The sequence below is a fragment of the Pan troglodytes genome, chromosome 13, assembly GCF_028858775.2.
Source record: "Pan troglodytes isolate AG18354 chromosome 13, NHGRI_mPanTro3-v2.0_pri, whole genome shotgun sequence".
NCBI lineage: Eukaryota > Metazoa > Chordata > Mammalia > Primates > Hominidae > Pan > Pan troglodytes.
The window spans coordinates 117,090,053-117,104,001 of record NC_072411.2 but is presented as its reverse complement, the minus strand read 5'-3'; the positions used below and the strand labels follow the sequence as shown (position 1 = coordinate 117,104,001).

The window sequence follows — 13,949 nt, the reverse complement described above, 5'->3', positions numbered from 1 at the left end:
ATAATTAAATGAGAAGCAGAGCATAAAAATTTGAAAAATTTGCAGTCTTGCCATGTGGTAGAGAACAAAAGGAGCATTTTCAAGAGAAGAATCCAAGGGTGTTAACAAGCAACCACTTGCTAGGGAGATCAGCACAGATAAAAGGTAGCTGGGTGCTTCCAGTCAAATCAGTGGGAAAAAGGCCCAAAAGCCACTTCAGAAATATTTGAGGCAGCCCCTCCCATCACAGGCCCAGAGGCCTAGGAGGACAGAATTGTTTGGGGTACACACTTGGGGCACCACTGCCAGATGCCACCTTAGGTTGCTGCTTCCTGCATGCCAGCTACTCTGACTCTAGCCATGGTTGAAAGGGCCCCAGATACTGCTCTAGCTGCCACTCCAGACGGTGCAAGCCATAAGCCTTGGAAGCTTACATGTGATATTAACTCTGCAAGTATGCAAAATTTAAGAGTAGTGGAGGTTTGGTAGCTTCTACCTCAATTTCATAGGACCTATCAGATAGCCTAGGTGCCCAGGCAGAAGTCTGCCACAGGGGCACAGCCACTGCAGAGGGCCTCTACTAGGGCAGTGTGGGACCAGTATGTCAGGCCTCTGAGCCCAAGTCAAGCTATCGCATCCCCTGTGACTTGCACGTATACGCCCAGATGGCCTGAAGTAACTGAAGAATCACAAAAGAAGTGAATATGCCCTGCCACACCTTAACTGATGACATTCCACCACAAAAGAAGTGTAAATGGCTGGTCCTTGCCTTAAGTGATGACATTACCTTGTGAAAGTCCTTTTCCTGGCTCATCCTGGCTCAAAAAGCACCCCCACTGAGCACCTTGCGACCCCCACTCCTGCCCGCCAGAGAACAAACCCCCTTTGACTGTAATTTTCCTTTACCTACCCAAATCCTATAAAACAGCCCCACCCTTATCTCCCTTTGCTGACTCTCTTTTCGGACTCAGCCCACCTGCACCCAGGTGAAATAAACAGCCATGTTGCTCACACAAAGCCTGTTTGGTGGTCTCTTCACACGGATGCGCATGAAATTTGGTGCCGTGACTCGGATCGGGGGACCTCCCTTGGGAGATCAATCCCCTGTACTCCTGTTCTTTGCTCCATGAGAAAGATCCACCTATGACCTCAGGTCCTCAGACCAACCAGCCCAAGGAACATCTCACCAATTTTAAATCAGGTAAGCGGCCTCTTCTTACTCTCTTCTCCAACCTCTCTCACTGTCCCTCAACCACTTTCTCCTTTCCACTCTTCAATCTCTCCCTTCTCTTAATTTCAATTCCTTTCATTTTCTGGGAGAGACAAAGGAGACACGTTTTATCTGTGGACCCAAAACTCCGGCGCCGGTCACGGACTGGGAAGGCAGGCTTCCCTTGGTGTTTAATCATTGCAGGGATGCCTCTCTGATTATACACCCATGTTTCAAGGGTGTCAGACCACGCAAGGACGCCTGCCTTGGTCCCTCACCCTTAGCGGCAAGTCCCGCTTTTCTGGGGAAGGGGCAAGTACCTCAACCCCTTCTCTCCTTATCTCTACCCCTTCTCTGCTTTTCTGGGAGAGGGGCAAGTACCCTCAACCCCTTCTCCTTCACCCTTAGCGGCAAGTCCCGCTTTTCCGGGAGAGGGGCAAGTACCCCTCAACCCCTTCTCCTTCACCCTTAGCGGCAAGTCCCACTTTTCTATGGGGCAAGAACCCCCAATTCCTTATTTCCATGCCCCAACCTCTTATCTCTGTGCCCCAATCCCTTATTTCCACGCCCCAACCCCTTATTTCCATGCCCCAACCTCTTATCTCTGTGCCCCAATCCCTTATTTCTGCACCCCGACCTCTTATATCTGTGCCCCAATCCCTTATTTCCGCACCCCGGCCTCTTATCTCTGTGCCCCAATTCCTTATTTCCACGCCCCAACCTCATATCTCTGCGCCCCAATCCCTTATTTCCACGCCCCAACCTCTTATATCTCTGTGCCCCAATCCCTTATTTCTGTACCCCGACCTCTTATCTCTGCACCCCAACCCCTTTTCCCACTTTTCTGGAAGGTAAGAACCCCCGAACCCCTTCCCACCATTTCTCTACTCTCTCTTTTCTCTAGGCTTGCTTCCTTCACTATGGGCAACCTTCCACCCTCCATTCCTCCTTCTACTCCCTTGGCCTGTGTTCTCAAAAACTTAAAACCTCTTCAACTCACACCTGACCTAAAACCTAAATGCCTTATTTTCTTCTGCAATGCCACTTGACCCCAATACAAACTCGACAGTAGTTCCAAATAGCCAGAAAATGGCACTTTGAATTTTTCCGTCCTGCAAAATCTAAATAATTCTTGTCTAAAATAGGCAAACGGTCTAAGGTGCCTGACGTCCAGGCATTCTTTTACACATCAGTCCCTTCCTAGTCTCTGTACCCAGTGCAACTCGTCCCAAATCTTCTTTCTTTCCCTCCCGCCTGTCCCCTCAGTACCAACCCCAAGCGTCGCTGAGTCTTTCTAATCTTCCTTTTCTACAGACCCATCTGACCTCTCCCTTCCTCCCCAGGCTGCTCCCCACCAGGCCGAGCTAGGTCCCAATTCTTCCTCAGCCTCTGCTCCTCCACCCTATAATCTTTTTATCACCTCCCCTCCTCACACCTGGTCTGGCTTACAGTTTCGTTCCGTGACTAGCCCTCCCCCTCCTGCCCAGCAATTTACTCTTAAAAAGGTGGCTGGAGCTAAAGGCATAGTCAAAGTTAATGCTCCTTTTTCTTTATCCCAAATCAGATAGCGTTTAGGCTCTTTTTCATCAAATATAAAAATCCAGCCCAGTTCATGACTTGTTTGGCAGCAACCCTGAGACACTTTACAGCCCTACACCCTAAAAGGTCAAAAGGCTGTCTTATTCTCAATATACATTTTATTACCCAATCTGCTCCCAACATTAAATAAAACTCCAAAAATTAAATTCCCGCCCTCAAACCCCACAACAGGATTTAATTAACCTCGCCTTCAAGGTGTACAATAATAGAAAAAAGTTGCAATTCCTTGCCTCCACTGTGAGACAAACCCCAACCACATTTCCAGCACACAAGAACTTCCAAACGCCTGAACCGCAGCGGCCAGGCGTTCCTCTGAACCTCCTCCCACAGGAGCTTGCTACACGTGCCGGAAATCTGGCCACTGGGCCAAGGAATGCCCGCAGCCTGGGATTCCTCCTAAGCCTCGTCCCATCTGTGTGGGACCCCACTGAAAATCGGACTGTTCAACTCACCTGGCAGCCACTCCCAGAGCCCCTGGAACTCTGGCCCAAGGCTCTCTGACTGACTCCTTCCCAGATCTTCTCGGCTTAGCGGCTGAAGACTGACACTGCCCGATCGCCTCGGAAGCCCCCTAGACCATCACGGACGCCGAGCTTCGGGTAACCCTCACAGTGGAAGGTAAGCCCGTCCCCTTCTTAATCAATACGGAGGCTACCCACTCCACATTACCTTCTTTTAAGGGCCTGTTTCCCTTGCCTCCATAACTGTTGTGGGTATTGACGGCCAGGCTTCTAAACCTCTTAAAACTCCCCAACTCTGGTGCCAACTTAGACAATACTCTTTAAAGCGCTCCTTTTTAGTTATCCCCACCTGCCCAGTTTCCTTATTAGGCTGAGACACTTTAACTAAATTATCTGCTCCCTGACTATTCCTGGACTACAGCTATATCTCATTGCCGCCCTCCTTCCCAATCCAAAGCTTCCTTTGCGTCCTCCTCTTGTAACATCCCCACCTTAACCCACAAGTATAAGATACCTCTACTCTCTCCTTGGCGACCGATCATGCACCCCTTACCATCTCATTAAAACCTAATCACCCTTACCCCACTCAATGCCAATATCCCATCCCGCAGCACGCTTTAAAAAGATTAAAGCCTTTTATCACTCGCCTGCTACAGCATGGCCTTTTAAAGCCTATAAACTCTCCTTACAATTCCCCCATTTTACCTGTCCTAAAACCAGACAAGACTTACAAAGTTAGTTCAGGATCTGCGCCTTATCAACCAAATTGTTTTGCCTATCCACCCCATGGTGCCAAACTCATATACTCTCCTATCCTCAATAGCTGCCTCTACAACCCATTATTCTGTCCTAGATCTCAAACATGCTTTCTTTACTATTCCTTTGCACCCTTAATCCCAGCCTCTCTTCGCTTTCACTTGGACTGACCCTGACACCCATCAAGCTCAGCAAATTACCTAGGCTGTACTGCCACAAAGCTTCACAAACAGCCCCCATTACTTCAATCAAGCCCAAATTTTTTCCTCATCTGTTACCTATCTCGGCATAATTCTCATAAAAACACACGTGCTCTCCCTGCCAATCGTGTCTGACTGATCTCTCAAACCCAAACACCTTCTACAAAACAACAACTCCTTTCCTTCCTAGGCATGGTTAGCGCGGTCAGATTTCTTACACAAGAGCCAGGACTGCACCCTGTAGCCTTTCTGTGCAAACAACTTGACCTTACTGTTTTAGCCTAGCCCTCATGTCTGCGTGCAGCGGCTGCCGCTGCTTTAATACTTTTAGAGGCCCTCAAAATCACAAACTATGCTCAACTCACTCTCTACAGTTCTCATAACTTCCAAAATCTATTTTCTTCCTCATACCTGACACATATACTTTCTGCTTCCCGGCGCCTTCAGCTATACTCACTCTTTGTTGAGTCTCCCACAATTACCATTATTCCTGGCCCAGACTTCAATCCGGCCTCCCACATTATTCCTGATACCACACCTGACCCCCATGACTGTATCTCTCTGATCCACCTGACGTTCACCCCATTTCCCCAAATTTCCTTCTTTCCTGTTCCTCACCCTGATCACACTTGATTTATTGATGGCGGTTCCACCAGGCCTAATCGCCACACACCAGCAAAGGCATGTTATGCTATAGTACAAGCCACTAGCCCGCCTCTTAGAATCTCTCATTTCCTTTCCATCGTGGAAATCTATCCTGAAGGAAATAATTTCTCAGTGTTCCATCTGCTATTCTACTACTCCTCAGGGATTATTCAGGCCCCCTCCCTTCCCTACACATCAAGCTCGAGGATTTGCCCCACCCAGGACTGGCAAATTAGCTTTACTCAACATGCCCTGAGTCAGATAACTAAAATACCTCTTAGTCTAGGTAGATACCTTCACTGGATAGGTAGAGACCTTTCCTACAGGGTCTGAGAAGGCCACCACAGTCATTTCTTCCATTCTCTCCGACATAATTCCTCAGTTAAGCCTTCTCACCTCTGATAACAGATGATAACAGATAACAGATAACAGTCTGATAACAGATGAGCCTTTATTAGTCAAATCAGCCAAGCAGTTTTTCAGGCTCTTAGTATTCAGTGAACCTGTCAGGCCTCTGAGCCCAGGCCAGGCCATCGCATCCCCTGTGACTTGCACGTATACATCCAGATGGCCTAAAGTAACTGAAGATCCACAAAAGAAGTAAAAACAGCCTTAACTGATGACATTCCACCATTGTGATTTGTTCCTGCCCCACCCTAACTGATCAATGTACTTTGTAATCTCCCCCACCCTTAAGAAGGTTCTTTGTAATTCTCCCCACCCTTGAAAATGTACTTTGTGAGATCCACCCCTGCCCACCAGAGAACAACCCCCTTTGACTGTAATTTTCCATTACCTTCCCAAATCCTATAAAATGGCCCCACCCCATCTCCCTTTCGGACTCAGCCCGCCTGCACCCAGGTGAAATAAACAGCTTTATTGTTCACACAAAGCCTGTTTGGTGGTCTCTTCACACGGACGCATATGAAAAAACCTTTATATCCCTTACGGTCCTCTGTCTTCAAGAAAAGTAGAATGGACTAAAGGTCTTTTAAAAACACACCTCACCAAGCTCAGCCACCAAAAAGGACTGGACAATACTTTTACCACTTTCCCCTCTCAGAATTCAGGCCTGTCCTCGGAATGCTACAGGGTACAGCCCATTTAAGCTCCTGTATAGATGCTCCTTTTTATTAGGCCCCAGTCTCATTCCAGACACCAGACCAACTTAGACTGTGCCCCAAAAAACTTGTCATCCCTACTATCTTCTGTCTAGTCATACTCCTATTCACCGTTCTCAACTACTCATACATGCCCTGCTCTTGTTTACACTGTCGGTTTACACTGTTTTTCCAAGCCATCACAGCTGATATCTCCTGGTGCTATCCCCAAACTGCCACTCTTAGCTCTTGAAGTAAATAAATAATCTTTGCTGGCAGGGCTATGCTGAATCTCCTTAGGCACTCTCTAATCAGATATCCTGAGTCGTCCCAATTCTTAGACCTTTTATACCTGTTTTTCTCCTTCTCTTATTCCATTTAGTTTTTCAATTCATACAAAACCGTATCCAGGCCATCACCAATCATTCTATACGATAAATGTTTCTCTAACAACCCCACAATATCACCCCTTACCACAAGATCTCCCTTCAGCTTAATCTCTCCCACTCTAGGTTCCCACGCTGCCCCAATCCTGCTTGAAGCAGCCCTGAGAAACATCGCCCATTCTCTCTCCATACCACCCCCCAAAAATTTTCGCCGCCCCAACACTTCAACACTATTTTGTTTTATTTTTCTTATTAATACAACAAGGCAGGAATGTCAGGCCTCTGAGCCCAAGCCAAGCCATCGCATCCCCTGTGACTTGCATGTATAAGCCCAGATGGCCTGAAGTAACTGAAGAATCACAAAAGAAGTGAATATGCCCTGCCACACCTTAACTGATGACATTCCACCACAAAAGAAGTGTAAATGGCCGGTCCTTGCCTTAAGTGATGACATTACCTTGTGAAAGTCCTTTTCCTGGCTCATCCTGGCTCAAAAAGCACCCCCACTGAGCACCTTGTGACCCCCACTCCTGCCCGCCAGAGAACAAACCCCCTTTGACTGTAATTTTCCTTTACCTATCCAAATCCTATAAAACGGCCCCACCCTTATCTCCCTTCGCTGACTCTCTTTTCGGACTCAGCCCGCCTGCACCCAGGTGAAATAAACAGCCATGTTGCTCACACAAAGCCTGTTTGGTGGTCTCTTCACACGGACGCGCATGAAACAGTACTGCTGTCCTCCAGGTTCCAGAATGGTAGAGCCACCAGTAGCCTACAATCTTAGCCTGGAAAAGCTACAGGCATTGGATTCTAACCAGTGAGAGTGGCCACATGGATTATGCCTAGCAAAGCCATTGGGCCACGGCTGCCTAAGGCCTTGGGAGCCCACCCAGTGAACTAGTGTGGCTATGGGACATGAAGTCAAAGATTATTTTGGGTCTTTAAGGTTTAATGTCTGCCCTGCTGGGTTTCAGATTTGCCTGAGGCCTGTTACCCCTTTCTTTTGGTCAAATTATCCCTTTTGGAAAGGGAATGTTTACCCAATGCCTGTTGCACTATTGTATCTTGAGAGTATGTAACTTGATTTTGATTTTACAGACTTACAGCTTGCTTTGAGTCTCAGAACAGATTTTGGACTTTTGGGTTGGCACTGGAATATGTTAACACTTGTGGGAACCACTGGGACAGAATGATTGCAATGTGGGAAGGACATAAGATTTGGGAGCCCAGGGGAGAAATGCTATAGTTTGGATAAGGTTTGTTAAAAGAGTCATGTTGAAATTTGATCCCCAATGCTGGAGCTGGGGCCTGATGGAAAGTGTCTGGATCATGGGCACAGATTTCTTATAAATGGGTTGGTGCTATTCTTGAGTTCAGTAAGTGAGTTTTCACTCTCAGTTCTCGCAAGAACTGATTGTTGAAAAGAGCCTGGCACCTCCTCTTCTCCATCTCACTTCCTCTCTTGACATGTGATCTCTACACACCATAAGCAGAAGCGGCCAGAAGCCCTCACCAGAAGAAGATGCTGGTGCCATGATTTTTGTACAGCCTGAAGAACCATGGGTCAAATAAACCTCCTTTCTTTACAAAGTACCAGCTTCAGGTATTCTTTTATAGCAACACAAATGGACGAAGACATGAGTATTTATAGCAATTGCACGCTTCTAAGAAAAACAAAACATATATCCCCCTCTCAATCCCATCTCCATCTTTCTTAGATTCACTGGGTCTTACCTTTGGCCCACCCAGGGCACAGCTTATATTCCAAGTCTTAATTTCCTTTGGAAGGAGGCTTTGCTGGTGAAGGAAACCAGAATATGTCACCCCAAAATATGCCTAATTTACATAAAAATTATTTTGAGCTGAAGGTAATTAAGCAGCAGCAAATGCAGGAAAAGCTCTCTCTACCCTCCCCCTTTCCTGCCTAAAGGAAAGATATAAATTCTCCTTTACCAGAAACAGCTCTAGACACTTAAACCAGCCTAGAGATAACACCAGAGAAATCTGCAAACAAACCTTACTTCATTCATTTCCTCACATATTTTTACCTTCCTACTGTTTGCCACCCTTGGAAGCCTAAAACCACTTTTCTTTGTCCTGTCATTTCTTGACAAATTTGTTGTTCTTTGTTTGAAGATGGTATATCAGCCAGAGTTCTAAGCCACTGATTTGAGTTACTCTGTTGAGGTTTCTCCTGTGTGATGTGCATTGCATGCATTATAATAAACTGTTTTTCTCTTCTTAATCTGTCTTTTTGGTTAATGAGTCCCAGCTAAAAACCCATGATGGGTGGCCAGGTGCGGTGGTTCACACCTGTAATCCCAGCACTTCGGGAGGCCGAGGCAGGTGCATCACCAAAGGTCAGGAGTTCAACACCAGCCTGACCATGGTGAAACTCCATCTCTACTAAAAAAAATACAAAAATTAGCCAGGTGTGGTGGCGTGTGCCTGTAGTCCCAGCTACTCCAGGAGGCTGAAACAGAAGAATTGCTTGAACCTGGGAGGTGGAGGTTGCAGTGAGCTGAGATCGCGCCACTGCACTCCAGCCTGGGTGACAGAGAGAGACAGTGTCTCAAAAAAAAAGAAAACCTCAAGATGGGTAGAGGTAAGTTTGCTTCCCCTGTGCTGGTAACACGCTCATGCACTGACATCCTTTTGGAGGGTGGCAGCTTTGGTAGTTGGGTCCAGTCATTCTTGGAGCCCCTGACACCTCCCTGGGATGCCACAAGGAGATGGAGTACAAATTTGCTGCTTCCAGAACCTCTAATCACCAACCCTTCAAGATCTGGAACCTTTTTCAGTTTTTGTCATGTCTGGTTCCTGATCTTAGAGTCCCAAAGCCCATCTCCTTGGCTGGACTGTGTTCTTTTACAAACTTTTCTTAACTCTGTAAGACAAGCCCCAGATCTCCATTCACCCTAAAGCTGAACTGAGACAAAGGGGTATGAGAGAGAAAAATAAAGACCTCTTGTGTTTCTCACATGCCTAAGCTGTGCAAACAAAACACAAATTCATATTTCAGTGGATTATTCTGGAACACAGTAATAAAATGGATCATACCATCTCTTGCCTCTGGCCTTGGCATATACTGCTGCTTCTTCCTGGAATATGCTGCTTGCCCCTCCTCTTTAACTGGCTACCTCCTACTCTTCATATCTTAGGTTAAACATCACTTAGCAAATTTAAACTATGCCTTAATTCATTATTTCAAAGAATCAACACAGATGAAAGATTTCAAGAACATAAATATACTTTCATATATGATATTCACTACCATAGCTTAAATTAAGGAGAGAGTGGCCTCCCAAGACCTGCAAATAAAGAGAGATTTCCCTTCAGGGGTTCCTACTTCCTTCCTGCAACCTCCTCTTCTTAAAGGCATCCACCTTTTCAAGGGTTGTGGGCTCCTGACCCTTTCCATTACCCTTTCCCAAAGTCTTCCCACAGAAAAGGATCATTAATTGCTCATTTCCATCTTAGTGCAAATGTAAATCAATGTGTTAAGTCTCCTGGGCTATTCAGGCTAAGCCAAGATACTCTGGTGGAATGAGAGACTTTGTTCCCAAATAAAGTGATGTTAAGCTGCAGGAAGAAGGATTTTACTTACTGCAGTTTAATATTAAGTGACTTTGGGCCTGCCCCAACCTCTCTCTATCAGTAAAATAATGCTGCATGTATTCTGATTTTCCCAACAATTACTTTGGAAACTAAACGAGATAATGTATCTGAAAATGTCTACAAAGTATTACATAAATGCTATTGCTATTATTAGTTAAGTTTTACCAACTTAACATCCATTGGCATTCAAGGCAAATCTGGACACCCTTTATTCATAATGCCTGGATCTCTCTAAGTTGCTGCATTCAGTATACTTCCATGTAGATTTACAGACAGTTTCAGACTAGTTTCATAAAGTAAGAAAGCATATTTCTCTAAGAATAAAACAATACCTATGTCTTGCAATAATTTTTCTTGTAATCTTTTTCAAAATCTTTTGTCTCAGGGGAATCGTCTATGTTTTTCTTACTTTTGCACTATAGAGCATTTTATTTGTCTGTATAACTTAAAATATTTTTTCTCTCTGCCCCAAGAGCTAAAATGTGATATTAAAATAACTCATCTCTTCATTTTCAATGAAAATGAATTAAATCCACCATTATCTTTTAATTAATTAGGGGAAAAGGTTTTACTTATTATTTCTTACAGTTGAATTGCACTGATCTCTAGAGTCTGTGAAATTAAGAAATTCAAACTTAAGGCTGTTGGAACTTTAAATTATTCTGAGCTTTGAGAGAGATGTGGCTATGCAGTCTGAGTCACATGGCATGCAGCTGCAACTTCTGACTTTTTTTTTTTTCCTGTAAATAACTATGACCAAAGAGTGCCAGAGATTAGAGTCCCTCAGATCACTGTCCACCCATCCTTAGGAAATAATAAAGTAATCTTCCTTAGAATGTAGCAATCTATAACCAATCAAATCACTGTAACATATGCACTGGTCTCACATGAAGCATGTAACCTGCTAAAATTTCTCTTGCTGCCTATATAAATGAAACTTTACCTTTCCCACGTTAAAACACTGATCTCATTTGTTTGGAGTTGTGTCTCCTGGATGGCTATCCTTAAGCGTTGCACTGGAATAAATGCTATTCTTAATAATCTTTTCTGACTCTCATTATTTAAGATTGACATACCTTAAGTCAAAAACAAAACAAATAAAACTACATTTTTCTGCCATATCAAAGATGTACTGTTCAATCATTAGTAGCATGCATTTCATACTTCCTGCATATCACCAAAATACTACATTTTTCCTTTGATCAAATCTTATGAATTTGGATGATTAAAAATGATCATTGCTTACCCATATTGAAAGTTTAAAGATTTCCAAGCTTATTTAAGCTTTCCTGTTACTGGTTCTTGTGAATCTCTTTTCCCATGAAGTCATCACATAATTTTGAAAAGTAGGCAGCTAATTATGCTAGGAAAAAAGAAATAAAAAAATCTGTAAAGTTATTTTCTACTAAATTGATATACACTAGGCAAGAGTATGGCTGCTTACGTGGCTAGGCAATACCCTGTGAACACAACTCAAATAAGCCACTGAGTTTTTCTCACAATGATACCCTTAAGAATAATCAATCATTTTTCTTTCTCTTTTTAAAATTTATATTTATTTATTTATTTATTTATTTACTTATTTGTTTACTTTTGAGGCAACGTCTCTGCCACCCAGGCTGGAGTGTAGTGGTGGGATTTCGGCTCACTGCAAGCTCCACCTCCAGGGTTCAAGTGATTCTCCTGCTTCAGCCTCCCAAGTGGCTGGAATTACAGGTGCACACCATCACGCCCAGCTAATTTTTGTATTTTTAGTAGAAATGGGGTTTTGCCATGTTGGCCAGGCTGGTCTCGAACTCCCGACCTCAAGTGATCTGCCTGCCTCAGCCTCCCAAAGTGTTGGGATTACAGGTGAGAGCCACTGCGCCCGGCCAATCAATCATTTTTCAAATTCAACCAACTGACCTCATGACCTTAATCATATATATATATAAAATCTAAAAAGTGCCTGGCACTTTTAATATATACTAGTATAGTATATTGTCAAGAAACACTTGCTGAATGAATGCAAAGATGTATAAAATACAAAATTTTGGGTACATATGCTCATGAAAGGCATGAAAAAGGCAACTACGCATCATAAACTATTTAGAGATGTGTTAATAACACTTGATTATTAGACAAATGGTAGCAAAAAGCAATGGTGAACCTGTAACAGCAGGCTTCTGGAAGACATATAGTTTGAGAATCACTCGGACAAAATAATTCATTCTGAACTGTAGTAAAAACTAGATTCAGTTATCAGTTCTACACAAATTACTTAATTTGGGACTCTGAAACACAAATGTCTAAAGCAGCCAGTCAGGAAATAGCTGAGCAAAGGTACTGGAACCATTGGGAGTGTTGAGCATGGACTAAACTAGAGGACACTTGCTTGGTTCAGGAGCAGATATTTCTCAGCAATTTCAGTCATTATCACATTGGATTGAGAGTGCCATATTGCCAGATGTTTCCATTTTTCAAGACTTTTAAACACTGGTGATTCCATTATTCGGAAAATGCCACCTGGCCAAATTTGGCTCTTGGATTCCTAATTCTGACCTGGACTTAATCTTCCCAGGCCTCAGATGATGTAATTATGTGACAGTGCTATGTAAACTAAACACCATTTTTTCGGTGGTTCATAACATCTTGGGTCACACACCTTTCCAAGATTCTGATGAAATTATGGATACTTTCCTCAAAACAACTTGATATAAGTGACATTTTGGATAAAATTTCAGGATATTCATGGGCCCCTTGAAGGGTGTTCATGAACTGTTAAGGATTACATGGACCCAGCTTAAGAATCCCTGGGTTAAACAAATACAATATTAAAATATTATACTGATGTCTCTTTTTTTCTTTAACTGCCAGGAAGCTCAGACCCAGATCTGTGGCTCTAAAATAATAATTGTGTAAAATCCTAAAATGTCTACTTTTCAGTTTGATTTTGCTCCTTGGTCTTGACCTTCTAAAATTCCTGCTATTTCTTCCATTCTATGAAATGATAGACTCTTTATGTTTCAGTTGTAGTTGCCTATTTTATTGCCTGCATTTTTTATAACCCACCTAAAATTCCTTGAGCAATAAATAAATAAGAAATGATAGTAAACTGTAACAGGAGTAATACTAACGGACACATATTTGTTCCAAATGAAGAGTAACTGTGAAGTAAAGACAGTTCTCTAGTATCCTCCTAGCTCTCTCTTCTCTCATTTTCTCCTTGTAAGTTATTCTTCACCCTCTTCTGATTGTGCTCATGCTACCTTGGTTGCTCAGAGTTCCCCAAGGCTGTCTTCTACCCAAGTCCATTGTCTCATGGTAACAATCTATGTCTTGCATCTGCCTTGGGCTAACTACCTTAGAGCTCTGCTGACATCTTCCTCTTAAGGCAGAAGATATCTGAAGATGTCTTTCAGAAGAACTGTCTGACTGTGTCTCATTTCGACAATCACAGTCTGCTTTACAATGTTATTAAATGTTTTGCAACATGATTGTGCCATAGGGCTACATAAAGTTTGGTGTCTTGTCCCTCTTTTATAGGCTCCATGGCTTAGCAAAGTGGTGAGCATAGATAACGGCTTAATAGACACAGATTAAGTTTGATTGTACTACTTGTTATTCAAAGCCTGCTGTTTTTTTCCATTTTTCAAACAGGCAAATCTCTCAACAAAAATGTCACTTTTTCAATAAGCTTTCACCAGGTGATGCAATGAAACCTGGATCCACAAGTGAACATCGGGATTTGGGCAGATGAAGAATATTTCTGTCTGGAAGCCATAAGAATTAGTGCTATAACTAATCTGACTGAATTCTAGGGATGATGAAGTGAACACAGATCACCGGGAAGTGGAAGATTAACAAGAGAATATGTTCCTTGCTATACAGTTATAATCTGGGAGCTTATGGTTTCTGATAATTTCTCAATCCATTTTATACTTTTATTAAATCTGTGTTATTAGGTTACAAGTTATTAGACTTAGATGTAGCCTGTTGTTCATTGCAAAACATGG

The 13,949-nt window shown here is 43.3% G+C and overlaps 1 long non-coding RNA gene across 3 annotated transcripts in view; it reads right to left on the bottom strand.

The window, feature by feature from the left end:
* LOC112208398 (uncharacterized) overlaps positions 1–13,949 on the bottom strand; it is a 155,125-nt gene that overhangs the window by 119,841 nt on the left and 21,335 nt on the right. For all 3 annotated transcript variants that reach the window (XR_008546686.2, XR_002942862.3, XR_002942863.3), the window contains exon 2: positions 11,201–11,317. This is a non-coding gene — a long non-coding RNA (uncharacterized LOC112208398). The remainder of the gene's footprint in view (positions 1–11,200; positions 11,318–13,949) is intronic.